This window comes from Apus apus, chromosome 2 (genome assembly GCF_020740795.1).
Source record: "Apus apus isolate bApuApu2 chromosome 2, bApuApu2.pri.cur, whole genome shotgun sequence".
Classification (NCBI taxonomy): domain Eukaryota; kingdom Metazoa; phylum Chordata; class Aves; order Apodiformes; family Apodidae; genus Apus; species Apus apus.
In genome coordinates, this window is record NC_067283.1 from 22,398,536 (window position 1) to 22,418,016 (window position 19,481).

Sequence of the window (19,481 nt, forward strand, 5' to 3'; positions counted from 1 at the left end):
GTGCAGGCGCGGAGCCGCCGGCGGAAGCCGGGGCAGCAGACGGCGGCGAGCGGGGCGGCGGGCAGCGTCATGCGGGCTGCCGCCTGCCTCCTCTGCCTGGCGCTCTGCGCCCTGCCCGCTGCCCCAGGTGAGCTCGGGGCGGGGGCGGCGGTGGGAAGGGGGGGGATGCTGCGCCCAGGGCCGCTGCGGGGCCCCGTGGAAACGGAGCGGCCGCTGCAGCCTGCGGGCCGGGGCACAGCCGGGTGACGGGTGCCTCTCCCCTGCCCAGCAGGCGCCGGGCCGGCAGCGGGGCGGCGGGGCGAGAGCCGCTTCGCGGAGCGAGAGAGCATCAGGCCCGTGCGGCTGGTCTCCGGCAGCGGCGGGGCGCGGTGGCCGGCGCTGAGCACGCGGGTGCGGAGCGGCGCGGAGCGGACACAGGTAGGCGGCGGGGGCCGGGGTGGGGGGGGGCGGGCGGTTGCGGGCAGCCCCCGGCACCTGCCGCCGCGGCCTGGCAGCCCCGGCGGGCACGGGGGGTCGAGGGGCCCCCTCCCCAAACCCGGCAGAGGCGGCGGTGCCGTGTCCAGCCCCCCCAGGTGCGTTCCTGCTGCTGGCAGGAGAACGCGTGTTGGCCAGCGCTGCTCCGCGAGACGCGCGTCTTCTTCTCCCGGAGGAGCGTGAGGAGCGGTCCTACTGCAGCAGCGCTCAGACGAGTTAAAATGGTCCCGGTGCCTGGAAATTCCCTCCCCCGGGCGCCCGCGGGGGCTCCGGGCAGGCAGAGCCACAAAATGAAAGTTGCGGAGCCTTTGCGACAGCTGGAGTTGGTCGAAACGCTGCAGCTTCGTTCCAGTTTCTGGCTCAAGCGTGGGCAGGGTGTGTGTGTGTGTCCTGTGGGGTCGGGGGTGTTTTTAAAAATAGCAATTGGAAATCGGAAGGGAATTGCTCGGAATATAACATGAACTTAGCACAGCAATTTAACGTACACGTTACTACCCAAAGTGGGGTATGTTTTCAGATTTCAGTCACGTGAAGACTGATCCCTATAGATTTTAACAAATAGCTACTCTAATTTATAGTCGAACACAGTGATTTCAATTTTGATTGCTAAGCGTCATATCCTGAGATGGTGAATGGCTGTTACATCTGAAGGGAAAACACCGAGTCTGTGCTGACAGAGAACATAAAAACTGCATTTGAGGTAACTGCTGATATCCAGAATGAGTTGCAGGCCTCTCTTTCCTCCTTTCCCAATTGACTACTGTGCATTTAAGAAACAAGGTAGCTGAAAAAATTGTCTCCAATTTATTATTCTTCTTCGTCCATAAAGTATAAGCACTGACAGCTTGCAATATTTTTGTGTAATTAAATAATAAATAGTGTCTCCATAGCATATTTATTTGTCCCTGACTGTAACTTCTACATAAAGATTTTTCAGATGCAAAGGCAAATTGACAGTACACTAAAGCAGGATTAAAAAATTCTAAAATGAGGGCTTTGCTTAAAAAAGAAAAAAAAATGCTCTCAGCATTTCAGGATTCTTTGAAGACCATTGGACACTCATAAGCTCCAACACTTTATGACACGTCTGCTTAAAAAGTAGCAATGTTTGTGTTTTGATCTAGTGTTAGGATTCAAATACTGGCTTTACAGAGCAAACTGTTAATTAAAGTTGTGTTTTTTTTTTTCTCTGAATGTCTCAACTTTGATTCACCAAATTTTACGCTCATTAAAAATTTCCAAGTGATCCTCTGTTAATTAAGTTGTTAGTGTTGTTACTCCAAGCAGAAACAAGTAACGCTAGGGGGTTAAAAAGGGTTAAATGCATTCATTGCACAACAGTTTCCACCCTAAACTGAGTTTACATGTGTAAAGCTCTGTCTGCAGCTACAACCTTTCCCCTTCATCACAAAATTTCCCTCTGCTTCTTAAAGTACCCACAGCCTCTCCCATGGTTTCTGGTGGTTGATAGCCCACTGAAGGATGCTGTAGCTGGCAGGGATTTGGAGGAAGAAAATTAGGGAGCAAAAGCAGAGCAAACGAAGTGGAGCAGTACCCATTTTCAGTGTTTCTCTTACAGGGCATGGTTACATCCTAATTGCAGGATACTGCATCCCTTGCCTGGAGATCTGAGTCAGGTTGGCAATGATGGACTGGCAACGTGACTGTCTTTGCTTAACTGAAGTTTTATAGAAGCTGCATTTAGGAAGGTATTTTTGCAGTAATAGTGTTAACAGTTGCAGTTGAGTAATTTAATATCCTGACTCTTAAGTTCTAGCATCCCATAAAAACCCAACACTCTCATCTCTGCTAGAATGCTTATTGGAGGTAAGGACTTGCTGAGTTAACTTGTATGGTTGCTTTTGGGTGGCTGAGAAAAGTCACATGAAGTGTAAAGATGCAAAGTGCTGGGTCCTGGGTCTTCATGCATGAAGAGACACCCATGCCTGAGAGTGAACAGTCCAAGCTCTGAGGCATGCAAATGGTAGGGGAACAGAGGTCCACTCTCCATCAGTAAAATTTTCATATATATTAGTTAGTTTTATGATTAAATATGCCTTGGCTGTCTCCATGTCCCATTCTATCCATTGCTAGGGGGTCTTTGGGACAGCTGTGTATCAGAGTTAGAAAACTGGTCTTGAATAGAGATTTCAAATCTAAGCTAATGGACTTGTGGATTAGTTTAGGGAGGATGCTCCTTGGAGGAAGCTGAAGCATTCAAGAAGAATCTCTGATGGCTGAAGGACAAGCAGCTCTATCTAGAAGAGCAAAGATACCTGAATGGGATGGTGCAGTCTGGGGACTAGGAAACAAGGCTGCAGCTGTTGAATAGATGTAAAACTCTGTAATTGTGTTTTGAATTGGATAAAGATAAAAGGAGAGAGAGAGAGAGAGAAGCTGGAGAGAAGGAAGTCACATTAAATCGGATTGGATTCCTTTAATTCCTGGATGAAAGCTTTAGCTGCAGAAAGGGCAGAAGTCATACTTTTTTTTTTTTTTTATTGCACAAAGGGAAATGAAGATGGTTGTTTAGGGGAAAGCAAAAGCAAAGCATGGGTTTTGCAGATCAGGAGTTTCAGAACAGGCTTGGAATGGAGTTGAGCCAGAGGAGCGTAATGCAAGAAAAGGAAGTGAAAGAAGGGAACTTGAAGGGGAAAATGATGGTTGGCAGGTTTCTAAAAAATGTGTGGGTTTTTCAGCATTTGTTGAGGTTTTTCTCTATAAATGTCCTTTGTTTTGTTTGTTTGTTGAGGTTTTTTTGCGTCATTGCCATAACTATGGAGTGACTTCTCTACATGTGCACTTTACTCTTAAACAGTAAAAGAAATAGTCTCTGTACTAATCCTAGAAACCCAGAATGTAATTGCTTAAGAAGCAAAATGTGCTCACAGTTGTAGTTGTCCAAGATTGCTGGACTTCAGAGCACAGCACAAAGCAAATGTTGCAGGCTATTCTATAATCGTGTCATTAATGCTGTAATGTAGAGTATATAGTGGACATTGGAGAATTCACATGACTTTGTGTTTCTGCTTTTAATTCTGCTGCAAAATAGAGTCACTGCCAGTATCTGTGATATTCCTGTATTTCAATTTCTCTGTTCCCCAAAGGGGTCCTGTTAGCAGCTGCACAGCACTTAGTCTAAAGAGTAGTCAAGATAAGATATATCTGAGAATATGCTAATACTAATATTATCAGTAATGCAATCCAGGATCTTAGCAATGGACACGTAATTTACTGTTGGATAAATAAGGCCATTAGAAGATGGAAGTCCTCTATGGCAGGGCCATTCAGTGAAGGCTAAGCTAAGATTTTTGTGTTTAAAGAAAAGAAAGTTTCTACTGTGATAATTTATAAGGAACCTTTTAGGTTCATACCTTGAGCTGTATTTTGGTGTTGTAAGAAGCATATGGGAAATCCCAAGTTCAAGAAACTTTCCTGTAGTCAGTACTGGGCAGGCGTGTTCTTAATTAGGATGTGGCAATCTGTAAGCATTCCTCCCCACCACCTGTATTTGTTCTTCCACCAGTGAAGGAGAGGAAAACAAACTACAAAGTATACCTTTACAAACTTGAACCTGATTGGAGGACTTTTTTCTTAATAATTTTCAATAGATCAAATATTCTGGTTGTGGAGATGAGATTAATTTTCTAGCTGGAGATTAGTGTACCAGACCTCTACATGCCTTCACCCAATAGATAGCTTCCTTCAACCCTGAGTATAATCTACTAGCGACCTTGGTCTCATCTGGAGACGGCCAGTCAATGCCAGCAGAAAAGGGCCCCAAATCTTGATGTCAGTACTTTGTGGTCATGCTAATAGGTCTGCACACACAATCCAAGGGACAACACTGAATTCTTTGTGACCAAATTATACAATTCCATACACCAATTTGGAAGCATGGCTTTCAGATTTCTTAAGTAACTTCTTATCGCTAATCATCAGTTGCAGGGAAGCTCTGGTCTGTCATACTAAGCTAGCATAGCTCTGCTTCCACTTGGAGTTGAAACCTTCATTAGTTATTCAGGTTTTTCCTTGTCTTTGCTATTGGACTCTGACTTCTTCGCCTCTCACTCCAGTCTTCGAATAGGATATCCCTGTTCTTTGCAGGAGCTGCTTTGTTTAGAACATTCTTGCTTTCAGTTCTGATGCTGTCAATTTCTGTTGGTATTATTAAGTTCCCATGTTGGGTAGCTTAAGCAATGAGAGAGTGTCATGAGAAGTATTCAATTAAAAAAAATATTTTCTGCCCACTTAATTAAATAACTGCTGGCTCTTGGAGAAACTTGGACACAATTTTCAATCATCCTATCACAAAAGCCAAGAGGGAGAAGGCTAAGTTGGGACTGAGGCTGGAGTGAGAAAGAACATGCATTTGGCTTGCTGCCAGATTTGGTTTTCTTTCTGCCTAGTTGCCTCTTCTCTCTCTTTTCTTAGGCATTAGGCAAAATGTGTGTGATACTTTACTGTATGCAGTTCTGCACTAAGGAGAAGGTACTTCACAAACCTAGCAATATTTTATGAATATGTGAATGACAGTTAAAATAACAATACTCTTGATGCAGTGCAGGTCCGGCCTTTCTGAAGAAGAAAAAAAGTGCTGAAGGCCAGACTTTGTTATAGATTGCAGCATGCTACAAGGACATTGAGAGTGCCCTTTGATTTCTGATGGAGGAACGGCTTTCAGATGCCTCTTTTTATAAAATACTCATATGTCCCAAGCGTGTTTTGGTATTTTATAGGCAAAGAATATTTCAAACTTCTAGTTTTTCCTGCTTTGCAAGCTCATTTCAGGGAAGGTCTTTCCCTACTTGATAACTTATTATGACAGTAAATGAAAATGGCACAAAAATACTCTGGCAAAAAACCTCTGGTAGCTGCTGCGTCAGAGTTTATATTGCAGAAATAATGCATCAGGATCCAGATTTTGAGAGGTGATTAGAAGACATGGGTGTCTTCAAAAATCTTAGTCTGAGTAAAAGGGCTGCATGGGAAGTCTCTATTTTGTGGTATCTTCTTTTGCTTGTGCCATAGCACAGCTGAAAAGAGATGTTTCAAAAGCTATAGCTTCATGTCATAACACAGGCTTGTTATATACAGCCATGAAGGATCTTAAAGGCTCAGAGGTAACAATCCTTATAGAAAGTGTTTATCCCAACATATGCTTGTTGCTGTGATCAGTGTAGTAACTGCAAGGTCTGATTGAGAAGTCCTTTCTGGCTATGGTAATCCATATATCTGTATTCATTCCTGATCTATGTTGATGCTGCTGTGAGCAGGATCAAACTGAACATTTTTTCTGCCACTGTTTCACTGAGGATGCTTGTTTTGGGACCTCTGTTGTGGCTAATGATCTGCTATAGCACATGATGCAGAAGCATGTTGTATTCAAAATAGTGTCTTGATAAAGTTTTCTCAGATTTACCACAGTTGTGGAGAAACTACATATTGAGTTAAGATTCACTCTAAAATGTTTGTCACAAGAGCATTATGGTTGTATGTATTACACCGTCAAGGTAGATCTGGTATTATATTATACTTCTGGTACTCCAGGTCCCTTTTGTTGTCTTCTCAATAATCATATCAGTGTTTAAGTAACTTTCAAAGCTAACAACTGTTCATAGGGCTCTGCTTGTTAAAACATTAGTGCAGTTATCCTGTCAAACACTGCTTAAAGGTCAATCAAACTGTGTAAAACCTCCAAAAGCCTAATAAGGTTTGACTGTCTAAATGGTGGGTCCATTTGGCTAGTGCTGTCTCAGTGCCTTTCTCTTCTCAAATCAGCTCTGCTGAGGTTTGTGATTCTTCCGTTTTACCGTGGCCAGTGCTCGCCAGGTTGCTCTCCTTTGAGAGGATGCAGATCTTTGTCTTTGGCTTCCATGGGTTTGAGCCAAAGCTGCTTCTCCTCTCTGGTAGACTGCCCTTCTGCTTCAAGGGAAGAGGCTCACTGGGTTGTTTTTAGATGATCTGGCTACTAGCCCAGGTCCATGTCTGCTCTCTGAGTCTGGGTAACTGTGGATGTGAAGTCCAGTACTGTCAGGGGATCAAGCCTACTGCTCTTGGACACAGGACTGTGGTGTCTTCCTGTGCAATATCTTTTTCTTATTCATCTACTGATATAGCTCAGTTTTTTGGCCCCTAAATAATATTCTTTTCAGCATTGTTTTTTCTAGAAACAGTGTAATTGTTGGTGCCTTGCATCTTAACCATAACTGCTATATTTAACATCTTCAGAAATCACTGTGACTCCCATCCTGGCTCTCTTCTCTCTCATTTTGACTTATTTATTTTATTCTACATAACATTTGTTACAATTATCTGTAGAAGACTTTCAGACAAGACAAGAAAGCCTTCTGAGCCCTTCTATTCATCCTCTTCCCTTTGGCTTGCCAGTGGCCTCCTGGGTAGCGTATGGATATGCTGTGCTGAGGACATGTCTTTTAAAGTGCGTAAGGGATCACTAAGGCCTGTCAGATGAAGTTTTGCTCTTTAGAGCGGCAGATGCTTCCTGGTAGTACTCCTCTGGAGCCGTTGCAGTATTTGCATTAATCTGAGAAGGAGAAGTCATGGCTGTGGGATGAACTGTGCATCAGCAGCTGTGCTGAGCCACAGCCAAGCATGGAACCACATCTCTGTCCTCAAATGGAGGCATGTTCAGTGCAGAGAAGAGCCTTCCATTAGGAAGATTACATCTGTGCAAGCTTTTTAATACTTTAGTGGGATGACTGTGGGAGGGAAGGCTCATGTTTTTTTCCCAGAAGCTTTATTGTGTGAGCGCTGAGCAGCAAAAGTGGCTGAAGGAACTGCATGGGAGTGTTGAGCACATGGATGGGTTGGGTTCTGCCAAGCTGTGGTGTGCACTTCCATGATGGGAGGTGGCTGGCTGGGTAAGTTCAAGTGTAAAGCCAACATAACTTGAAATTAAATACAGGATTTTGTAGAAATCAAAGAAAGTGCAAATGATGTAAAGCTGTTTAAGTGCTGAGTCAATAGGAGTCCAACTTGAAAATTTTATTCAGATAAAGCTAAGAAGCATGGTATTCCTGCTTGGCACTTGCCATCAAACAGTGAAATTTGGTGATTCCTCTGGTAATTTGACTAGCTCTTTTTAATACATATTTTTTTTTTTAATTAAATGAGTGTTAACAGACCAGAAAACTGTAGCAACTTACAATGCTTTGGAAAAAGCATAATCCAGCATGTAATATTAACACAAGGTTTAGAAAGAAATTGTGTGGATAAATGCATTTTAATGGTGCCTAGATTCTGAAAGTGTGATATATGTGAATGTGGAGGCTAGAGTCCTGACTTGCAAGCTCAAGAATTGCCCAGAAGAACAGCAGTATGTAGGAACACGGTCTGTTCCAGAAATGTCTCCTGGGAGTATTTCAGCTCCTGAAATAATGTTGAAATGAAAAAAAAAATCCATCAGCTGTTTCAGAAAACATATTCAGAAAACATTCAGAAAACAGTGAAAATGTTGATTAATTTTGATCTCCTGGCCTGTATCAAGAGGAAAAGGAGTTTTGAACTTCGCTTTTCTCTCACTTTTCAACTTTAAACTTGATACTTGGATGTAGAGGTTGAGTCACATTTAAAAAGTATCATCTGTGGAGTTGATTGAGCAATGTATGGTGCTGACAAAATGTTAGTAAACTTTCTGCTGCTGCCTGAGAACTGTTTATGGGAAAAGTTAGGCCTGTTGGTAGGCTCCAGGCATCAGGGAGTGCTTGTTAGTTTCAGCGGGAAGAGCTAATCTTTTGGTAAGCTTTCTTCTGATTACAAACTGAGCAGAAGACCAGTTGAAGGTGTTGGGAATGTATCATTGTGTTGCTGAAAAATGTTTTGGTCACCAATACTTTTGTATTTACAAAGAAAGGTGGTGTGCACTATTTTTATTACTTTTGAATGCTTTATTTGTAATGTAAAAGTGGTGTTAATGGAGGATTTTTGCAGACTGCTCTGGTAGTGGAACTGTTGTTTCTAAGCCTACAAGAGAAAAGGAGTCCTTTCTCTAAATGTTATTGGTTCCTTTCAGAGCTTGGAAAACAAGCAGCTAAAAATGACCTCAAGCACCATCTGCTCTGGTGAGGGATATGCCTTCACTCCTCTTGACTGTGAGATCCATCGAGTTTTCCCTCTTGCCTAAATGGTGTCCTTGACACAATAGTCCTTTCTGTAGTTGAATGATACAGTGATCTGGATGGTTTCATCCTCAGGTGCTGCCTGCAGCGCAGGTGGCTGCCCTTGTTTTGCGGTTCTGCCCTGGCAGATGCGCGGTGCCTCGGTTGAGGGGGTATTTCATTGGAGAGAGCTTTTCCTTGTTTCAGTCCTTTCCTTGGAACTCATGCTTCTTCACGAGGAAGTAAGCTCAGGGTGTAGTTGCACAGTCAAGCTCTGTACTATTGAGTGAGATACAGATGGAACATGTTGCTTTGCTGCTGTTGTATCTGGTGTTGCTCTTCGTGTTGTTCCTGACCCTCTGAAACCTACAGTTGCTGTGGGGGACAATGGAAACTGTGGTGTCCCTGTGTCACAGGGTGAGTCCCTGCTCTGCTCCCTGTCTTGGTTTTAGGAGTGTGATCTTAAACAGGCATAAAAGTTTTTGCATGAATTATGGCAGGAAAACTTTCTGAACATTACAAGCGTTCATTCATGACTTTCCTTTGTTTCCTATTTGTAATCCAGTACTTTATTAATCACCCTTATAACAACCTATTTTATCATACTTTTCCTAGCCATTAGTCTTAAATGAAGAACCTTGTCAAATGTGTTTAAAAGCATGACTTTGAGCAGTTACCAATTTTTCTCTTTTTGTTTCAATAGTGATGTATTTGAGACCTCTAGGATGTTAGTTAGATGTAACCTTTTATACGTGAATCTTTGTGGCTTTCCTTTCAGAAAAAGGAAAGAAAAAAAAGGTTATGTTTTCTCAAAAACTCTTGCTGTTCTTCCTTTCACTGAGGTATGAAGATTTTTACAACAGAAGTTAGAGTAATTAGTCTCATAGGAGATCTAAAGTTGTAACTAAAATTTTCTTGAAGTCAAATTAATGTCCTCTATGCATAGAAGCACAGAGAGCATAAGGTCTGTTACCACGGGGTTTTTCTGGTGTTGGAAACAAGTATTGGATTGCCTCATGGGAAGCAGCATCTTGCCCATTCAGTTAGTTGAATTTGTCCCTTTAGGTCTGTGAGATCAAATGATAGATCGTGCTAAATTTACTACCAGTGATAGCCTGATAGTTTTCCTGCCTTCATTGCTCCATCATTTAACCTTGGGTGAATTCTCAAGAAAGATGAAACAGAAGAGATGAAGGAGAGCAAGAAGAGGTTTTCAGGAGAAAATAATTATTATTTTTTCTTAGTCAGTTTGTTGTAACTGTTCAAAGATGCTCATGGTGTTGAAGTGCCAGGCAAAGGTCTAGGACCGGATGTGTGAGCTCAGCATCACACTTCTGCAAGACTTCAGGAGGATCCCTGCTGCTGTCCAGGCATTGGATCTGCAGTAGTGACGTCTGTGTAATACACTGCATTGGTTTCTGCTCAGGACTGCTTTTTCTTGGTGCTGTTCCCCTCAACCATAGTTCTGGGGATGTCTTTACCATATTTAGTAAACTCAAACAGCCTCAGATTTCAAGCCCACAGATAAATAATAAAAGATAATTTATTGAAAATAATAATTACTGGCATTTTAGAGGTACAAGTAGTCCTTGCTTCTGACCCTGATTTCATTGGTACTATGATGTTTATGCAGAGAAAAGCTATTTTAGGTTATGTTTACAGCATTGTCAAGTTCTGGTAAAACCCCACTGAAGTGAACTGGGAACGGTACCATGCTCTGGCTGATGGTGTTTAACTCTCCTTCTGCCCCACCCTTATTTGGCATGAAGAACAGATATGTCATCCAGGCTAGAAAAATGAACACAGGCCTCTTAAAATCTTTTCTTATTTCTAGCTTTTCCTTGAAATAAATTACTTATTTAGAGTAAACAAACTAATAAAGAAAAAAAAGAGGCAGCTGTATCAGCTTTTTCATTAAATAATGATTCTATTCTGCAGTTTTTTCATTCAATAACCCACCCCCCAAAAAAAAAAAGCCCTGTAGATACTTAGATTTATTCAGTGAATAAAAAGAGAGAGATTATATGAAGAATGACAAATAATGGTGATTGGTGTCGTAAATGAGTGACTAAATATTTAGAGAATGCTAGGGAAAGTAAAAAAGAGATTTTTCAATTCTGTAATGTGCTGCGATATGTGTATCCAGTTCAGTGACACTGAAATTTTGATTAAAATTAGATATTTGCAAATGGCAATAGAGAAGACCTGAGGAAATAATGTTGCATTTATATTTTATTGCATATTTTTATAAAAAGATTATTTGGCTTGGAGATATTTGTGTTATTAGACCCAGGCTTATTTCTGGATTTTGTCTCTGAGCAAAGTTGTTGGCTTTTTTTTTTTCCCTCTTCCCAGTACAAGCAAAAAATTAAGTTTCTGAACAAATTTCTTACTTTACTTACAGCAACAATATGCTGCATAACTCTGAATTTATTGCAATGCAACTGAGGCTGAAAATTGTCCTTTTATAATGTGTACGTGTGCTAATTTGCACTGTATTCCTCTACTGTAGCATGAATTTAAGTGTCCTGATTGTTTTCAAAACCACAATTAAAGTTCTTTTTAGGTAAAATGCTTAGTGTGTTTTTCATTAATGCATTTATTTTGATTTTCCATGGATTTATTTGTGTCATTACTGAACTTAAGAAAACAGTAATTTCTTACACACTTAAAGGATTGTTTACAAGCTGAGGTTTCTGTTCTGCTATTAAATATAGGGGGGAAATTAAATTTGTATCTAAGGAATCTATTATTTTGTAAATGTAACTGACTCCCAGAATGTTTGCTATAAAACCTCATATCAAACCTTGTTCTTAAGAGTTGTGAAGCATAGCTTTTAAGGTCTCTTCCTGTAACACTCTGTATTTTCTGTCTTGATTCTCACATTTGATCAGAATCTTTTAATTAGAAACCACAGTGCTATATGTAGTAGTAAATTTAAAACTCTCCACATCAAAGGACAAGCATATAAATAGTTTTTTGTCATTTTTTTTTTTTTTTAAAGACATTCTTCTCTTCTGGTAGAAATTGTTATATCTTCCAGCAAAACTTATTAAAAAGCATCTAAGTGCTTTATGAATAATACTTCAGAAGTAAGAAACTTGTATTGTGATGAATTGCATATTATACCACAATGTATTTTTTATTCTTTTTTTCCCTTATTTTAATGAAGAAAAATACCAGCCAGCATCTTACTGTGCTGCTTTCAGCATCTAATTATACACAATGTGGGGAAAATTTCAAAAATCTTAATTGTCAAATTTCTTGTTAGTTTGATTATTAAAGAATGTGCATAGCTTGTAAATGTTTTACTGGTGATTAAAATATTTGACCTATTTCAAATTAAAATCTTCCAAACATTTAAGGTGATCTACAATACAGTGCAATGGGGCTCAGCATTGATCTGCATTGATAGGCATTGGTTGTAGCCTAGGTAGGTGTGTTCCCTTGGCAGATGCTTGTTCTTCAGGGCCAGTTTCTGGAGAAAGCTGATCCCCAGCAGGGGTACTGAAGGCTCTATATCAGAAATCATAATTTTTTGTTGCATTTCTTTGTAATAATAAGTAGTCATACTTGGAACTGATTGCCCGTCTCCTCTGTTACTGCAGTGGTGCCTGAGGCACGAAGCGGGTGATTTAAAATAATTGGTATCGCATCTCTCTTGGTTTGGCAGCAAGGGTTGCATACCACTTGTTTTTCTAGGATTCAAGCTTTTAATATTTGTTTTTAGGTAAAATGTCTTTGTGCTCAGTGATTCGAAATAATCCTTTCCACCCCATTTATTTTTTATTCCCTTCAGACATTCGCTGAGATGCTTAAACTTCGCAATCTTTGACAAAAGTTAGCTCTCGCATAGTTTCATTAGATGCGTGGGATGCTTAGTATTTTCTGTGGGGAGCTTGCAAGGTAGTACTCATTAAGTGCCACTAGAAATTGTGTCTGAAAGTACTGCAGCCAATTTCAGAGTTGTTATTGATATTTTCCTGCTTCGGTTGGAATGACATTAAATTTTCAGAACTTTTTGATTGTGTTGGAGTCACAGCGCTGTACTCTTCCATTAAGTTGGTATATTCTCCTTTTCTGGCTCTTGTTCATGTTCCTCATTGAGTGCATCTCTCCTGGTCACCAAGAACTCCCCTTTTATGACTCAATTGTCAGCCATCGAGTGTCATGCCTAGAGTTGTTGAAAAGCCTTGAATTTTATGAGAAACTTCTTTGGTTTGAGAACTGAATAGCATAATTGTTTGTCTTGCTTTGGTGGGTTAGAGGAGCCTTTTCAGGTGTCTTGTTACTTCTGCTTCAGTCAGGTGGTATAGATAGAATAAAAATACTTCTTTCGTTTCTTTGGGTGCTTTTATTGGCATGTGTAGGACTGCAAGCTTCCTTTGCAGCTGGCCATTTTACCTATTAACTGAGCAGGCAGGTAGATGTTCTTAAAAAATGCAAAGTCAAGACTTCTAAAAATCCTTTTCTTTGTTTTGTGATTCTTAACCAGGTTTTCAGAATAATTGTTATCCTAAAAATGTACTGGCTTTCACTCTTAAGGTGCAGTTTTTTGTTACTCTGAATGAGATCTGTTGGCAGTCATTGTAAGGGGAATCTGTCTTCTCTTTGTTCTCTCTTGCATGTCCCCTCCAGCGTCTTTCCATCATATCTACTCATGGTGTGATTGTATAGTTTATTTGGATGAGCTTGTTTGTCTGGTAGAAAACGTATCCACACGTAATGGTTAATATTCTGATGCTGATCTGACTTTCTGGGTAGTCACGTGAGCAAATGAGAGAGAGCAGAGGGAAACACATGGATGGAGAAGAACTGTCTGTTTTTGACAGCAGCCCACAGTATGTAGTGTTGTGGTGTTTTACAACCACATATCAGGGTTGAAGGAAGGGCTGTAGTTTCTGGAAAGGACTCAGTCTGTCTGGCTATCCAAAACATGCATCTTGATATCTGAGTAGATTTGAGATTCATTTGAGATATGCTTGATTGCACTTGAGCTTTAACTTAAAGGTGAGCTTCCTGGGTTTGCACCACTGGTCTTGGGGATGGTTACATCTGTGTAATGTTTTTCATCTTAATTTATTAGTAGGCATTTTCTCCCTTAAATCCATGTTAACAGCTTCTGTCAGGGAATAACTGTAATCCGGTGTCACCTCAGAAATACATTAGCCTTGTAATTGTTTATCTTAGAGACATGTTCAAGGGAGGAAATTTCCCAGACCAAATCAATATGATGCGATATACCTAGCAATTAAAAGCAAAACCAAACCAAAAAACCCTCGCCATTTTTGCACTTACAGCAAATGAGGTGAAGACACTTAAAGATAAAGGCTGTGTTCAGTATATGTACATTTTGAAATTTAAGTTAGGCTGTTTCTGTTCTTCTTACTAATGAATTCTCTTTTGGTACCAGCATGTGGTCGTATAGAAGACTTGGTTATACTGTGTACACAGAGCTAGACCGTGGCATATGTAGCTGTGTTGTTAACAAAACAGAAATAATAAAGTATTCTAGGAAGTACTTTTCATTTAATAATATAATGATGAAAAGCAAACAGCTGGGCTGCCGTTTTACCCCTTTGATCAGAAGGTGGTGGTTGCAGTGCAGATCGGTAAATGAAAATTTGTTACGACAAAGCTAGTGTTGGCCCCTATTACCATACTCAGTTTTTGGCTTCCCACATCCTCTTTGTGAGCAGCAGCCTAAAAATTCGCAACTAGCAAGAGAAGATACTATTTAACAATCATTCAAAGTAAACTCTGCGGCCTGAAAGTTGGAAAGGAAATGCAAATGCTAACATGATTATTTGTTGATGGTTATTTTTCCTGTATTTGCGGATATGCTGCAGGCCAGAAACAGCTACATGGTTGCCCTACGTGTAGGTGGCTGTGTATGCTGTGGATTTTCATCCAGAAATTACAAGAACTACTGGTCTGTGGCCTGTGTTACAAAGCAGGTTGGGTATAATGGGGATAGCTGAAAGGATATCTGACTCAATGAATTGAATCTATTGAGAGGCCTTCTAAGAAGCTTTCCAGGCAACACTCCATCCTGCTAAATGGTAATTTATATATCTGGAATTTCTCATCATGCAATTTAGCATGCACATTCACTGTGATGGCACAGCTAGGCATTTTTATAAACTCAGCCTGAGCATCCTCTAATAAGAGAAGCTGTCTTGACTTTTTTTTTTTTTAAGGAATCAAATGTTTGTAAATATGTATTTATAGTTGTTGTTTTATTGTTGTTGTTTTAATTAATGTTCATGCTTATAAATGTAGACATAAAATTCCCATTGTGTTGTAGAACAACTCAAAAATGTAATAAACAAAGAAGTCATGATTCCCTCAACTTCCCATTTCTTTATTGCTGTTCCTTTCCAGGGGAACTGGTATTCTCCACTCTTCTGGATTTAATGCCTATTGAAAGCCTGCCAGTAGTTTCAGAGAGAGTGAATTGGATGATTCACATTATCCCACGCTGTCCTGTGTTTCCCAGAGTTTCCAATAAATCATTTGTTACAGTTGTACTGTCCTGTATTGTATTTATTTAGAGAAGTGTAGTTTAGAGTTGTAAGTGGTTCTTCAGTGTTTCTTCTTAGATTCCTCTGTCTACATGTTTCAAATCTTAATGTGCAGATTTCAATGGAAAGAAAATAAGAACAAAGTTGAAACTGCTCCAAAATGTCTGAAGTAGCTTTTCTCATTAATTAGCTAAATAACATGGCTGTTTGGTTTCTTGAGAGTTTTCAGGTCTAGAAAACCCTCTTTTCACTGGATAGCTGCGTATTTTCTTCCACTACCACCAGCCTAAATGTTCTATTTCTGGCAGATCATGAGTTACAAAGTATGCCTATGTTTGCTCTGTGTATGACTGAATGAAAGCAATTAGTTGAGGGAAAATACATGTCAAAGAAGAAAAGAAAGGAAGGGAAGAGATGTTTCTCTAGCACCCATTTTTCTTTGGTTTGAGGGACTGCTCGGGGGTCAGAGTTTTGGGAGCCTCTTGGAGAGGATGGGTTACAGGGTAATGAGTCAGAGCTTTACAGAAAATGCATCTAATCAGATTTTAGTGCATTGCTATCACCTCACTATATGGGCTTAAATGAGAGTCTGTCTGATTAAGCAGTTTGTCAGGTAATGTTGGTGAGATTTGTGAGTGTATGCTGGTCTGACCAAGCCAGTAACGTCCCAGCTTTTCTCCACTGTTCTGTATCCAGAGTCAGGTTAAGGAACAAGTATCCCATAAGCCGTGGGGAAGTCTTCCATTTTCCTTTGCTCAAGGTTTTGCCCAGGATGAAATTTTGAAGATAAGAGCTGTTCCCTATGGTGTGGATGGGTTAAGATGGAAGGCAGAGCCTCTTTCAATCACAGGTGGTGTTACTGGAAATTTCTGAGTAAGCCTGGCAGATTCAGGAAACAGATCTTTTACTCATTATCATACATGGCTTTGTCCATTTCAATGCAATTGTATTTGGTTAATGGCATGTTATTACTTGGTAAATATATTTACTTTCTGCATTCACAAACCTGTCTGATACATTTTGTTGTGGCTGAGTACTGATTCCAGTCTTTTCGATATTGCAGTCTACCCACATTGCTCGAGCCAGCTTCCAAGTTGATGCTTTTGGATCATCTTTCATTCTAGATGTGACGCTAAACCAGTAAGTAATGACTGTATCTTACTTTACATTTGTTCAAGACTTGTTGCCAGTGAAATGTCATTTTTCAATGGAGGTTTTAGAGGCTGTATTATAGCACAAATTCTATTTCTAGGTATTGAGCTAATCTGTAGTGGTATGTTTGAAGTTCTTTTGCTGTCTTCTCAAGGACCACTATAAGCTTCGATATTTCCATTGTTACTCCTTACTAGCTACTGCAGTGTAACTAACATTTTAGAGTTATAATTTGATTTGCCATCTTTCAGTTTACCATAATGGCAAGTTACTAGTCACGCAGAGCCTCCTTGCATATTAAAAGATGGAGTTGCTGAAAACTAGCAGTTAGCATTTTAATAACCAATTGTAAAGTACTGGAGGTACTACAGATAATCCTCAAAAAGGAATGAGATACATAGTTGTGAATGAAGTTTCTTCAGATGTGTTTACAGTCTTTTGGGAACAGAGAAGCATTATAAGGCAGTAGCACACTGTGAACTTCAGTCTTCAAGGAGAGATTGAACAGTAGTAAATTTAAAGTGAAATCTGTTATGTGGCTTTCAGTAATGAGGTTTTGAAGTAGCCATTTAGCACAGCTGTTTTAAAGTAGGAGTTGCTTTGCTTTTCTGCTCTGAAGTGAAAAGAGGGTAAATAATATAGTAAATGTAAATGCTTTGTTAAGTAATTCAGTGCTTGATAATTGAACATGTTGCATGGTTCCATGTAAGAGTTTGTGCTCAATTGCTTTAAGTTTTTCTGCTGTAAAGATGAACTGTTCAGGTTGCAATGGGAGCCATTCAAATTTCATTTTCTTTCACTTGTAAACACATTTTAAACAATGGCCGTTTCTTTATGTGCACTGACATTAGCTAAAAATCATATGTGAATCCTTGTTGGCTACAGACTGCAGAGATGAGCTTCTGGAAAGAGATGGAAAGAGGCTGGTTTAGAAGTACGATTTTATAACAAAAGAATTAAAAAAGAATTCTAGAGGAAAAATTTCCTGCTGAAAAGCACTGCATCCACAACATGGAAGCATTTGTTGGAAATAGCAGTTTTTAAACCTTACTGAGAGTAGGTTGCAGAAACCTGTTTTTATTTTGGGTGGCAGGTTAACAGTGTGGTCACAGTTGGTTTTTGAAAGGTCAGGATTTAGCTGGCAGTATGAATTTCAGGTCATCTTAATAAAAGTAAACCCATTTACCAATGGTATATGAAAAGACAAGTTAAGGAGGTAATTTTATGAACGGAAACAATTCTATGTAGGTCAGTTTTTTTTTGTTTATGCATGTGTCCATATGCACACAAGCACATACATTTAAAATTTTATTAGAGCTGGATTCTGTTTTTATGTGATTCTTTTGTTGTGTTTAATGACCTTAGACCAGTATTTGTATGAGTAACACTGTCAAAATGTGTTGTTCTTAAGAACGTCAGAATACAACGTAATATGAACTTTTACTAAGGAGCTATGCTTTTTATGAAGTGGAAAAAATTCTATCACAAGTTATACAAAATGAAAACAAGGAAGACTGCAAGGAAAATAAGATATCTGGCTTCTGTAATGATATTTACATCAATATTTATACTGCTTCTGAAACAGCATTTGCAGATCATCAAATAAAAAGAGAGCCAAGAGTATCAGAGCAACGTTTAAGATGTATTCTTAATTATTATTCCTGTGAACAAATATGTTCTGTTCAGAAAGCTGTATAAACTTTTCTTCTCTTGGTATTCTTACTCTCCATATTATATTCTGTAGGTATTTTCTGAAGGTTCTGAGAGCATAGCACTGGTTTTTTTTTGAGCCACAGTAGCCTTGTAATTGAAAAGTAGTTGAATGCTTGAAAGGAGCAAGGTTCAAGATTTTCATTTTCCTCTGGAAAAAATATCAGCTTCCTATTTATAACTGAATCTTTGCGAATATCAGAAGCACACTGAAGGAGGTCTCTATGGTAAAATGAGCTTTTATGCATAATATACATTTGAGGAATGTTAAAGGAAGTGTGGGGGACAGAGAGGGGGGAAAAATAATTTAAATACATAGGTTGTCAGAAAGGAGGGACTCATCCTGCCTTTGTCAGTCGCCTGTTTTTAATGTGTGTGACTTGTACATATGAGTATATCTGAGCTTCATCTCTAGTTACAGTGTCAGTGGTGGACAGTCACGGAGAAAATATGAATTCTTCCATATGGTTTCCCAGCTTATGGAGAAAAAAAATATAAAAAATAAAATTACAGTACCAAACAGAGTGCTTTAAAAAAATTGTAAACCAAAATATTCCCCTGCTCCCTAATGTTTGTCTGCAAATTAATTTTCTTTGTTTGCTGCTTTCTTTGTGGGCATTATTTTCTCTCTCTTCTTCAAATCGGTCTTTTTACCTGACAACCAGTTTCTCTGTCTCCTCCACTGCATTTGCCTTTGTCTGTTATACATCTATGATGTACCTATTTGTATTTCATATTCTGTTGTGTCTGTATATTTTCCGTATCTGTTCTTACTTAGTTCTCTGAAGAGTCACACATATGTTTCTCTTCCCATCAGAAATAATTGTCCACTCTGCCATTTTCATAGATACTACACAACTTTCTTGGTTTTCTTGCAACGTGTCGTGGTAACTTTTTGAACACTGACAGTTGAGGCTGGCAGAAATATTTGTGGTCTCCTACTTGTCACTCTTCTCCCATTACCTGTTATCATCTGTTTTATCTCTTCACTTCACCAAAAGAGATGCTACTAGAGATGGTACTATAGAATCTGGGTGTTAGCTGAAGCAACTTTCCTACTCCCTTCCTCTGCCATCTCTCACAACAGTGGCTGTGACCAAAGGCTGATCTGTTCAATGAAACAAGCTGGGAAGATACAGGAGGTGGGCAGGGAAATAAAAAAAGCTTATCACCTTACTCTGACATTCCGTATATGAGGAAGACTGAAGCCCAGGATGGGATGTTCTGCCAGTTGTGGATGCAAGTGAGAGGAAGGAAAAAAAATACTTCTAGCTGGCTTTATAGTGTGGCAGTTTAATTCAACATTGAAATCTGCATGCTTTCTTCTTGCTCATTTTGGATCTCAACCAATCTTGATTGCCATGTTCACGTTAAATGCAGATGTGAGATACACTGAAACATTACCTTGAATTAAGATAATAACAAAAACTAATAAAAAATGGATATAATTGCAATGTAGTTTCATTATTTCCAGTGTTGCCATTTCCTCCACATACATCAC

At 39.7% G+C, this 19,481-nt stretch overlaps 1 protein-coding gene across 1 annotated transcript in view; it reads left to right on the plus strand.

The window, feature by feature from the left end:
- The first annotated feature begins 382 nt into the window (after positions 1 to 382).
- Positions 383 to 19,481, plus strand: part of ADAM22 (ADAM metallopeptidase domain 22) — a 132,460-nt gene continuing 113,361 nt past the window's right edge. Inside the window, exons 1-2 of the mRNA XM_051611446.1 lie at positions 383 to 417; positions 16,182 to 16,258. The gene's annotated coding sequence lies outside the window, so the exon portion shown is untranslated. The remainder of the gene's footprint in view (positions 418 to 16,181; positions 16,259 to 19,481) is intronic.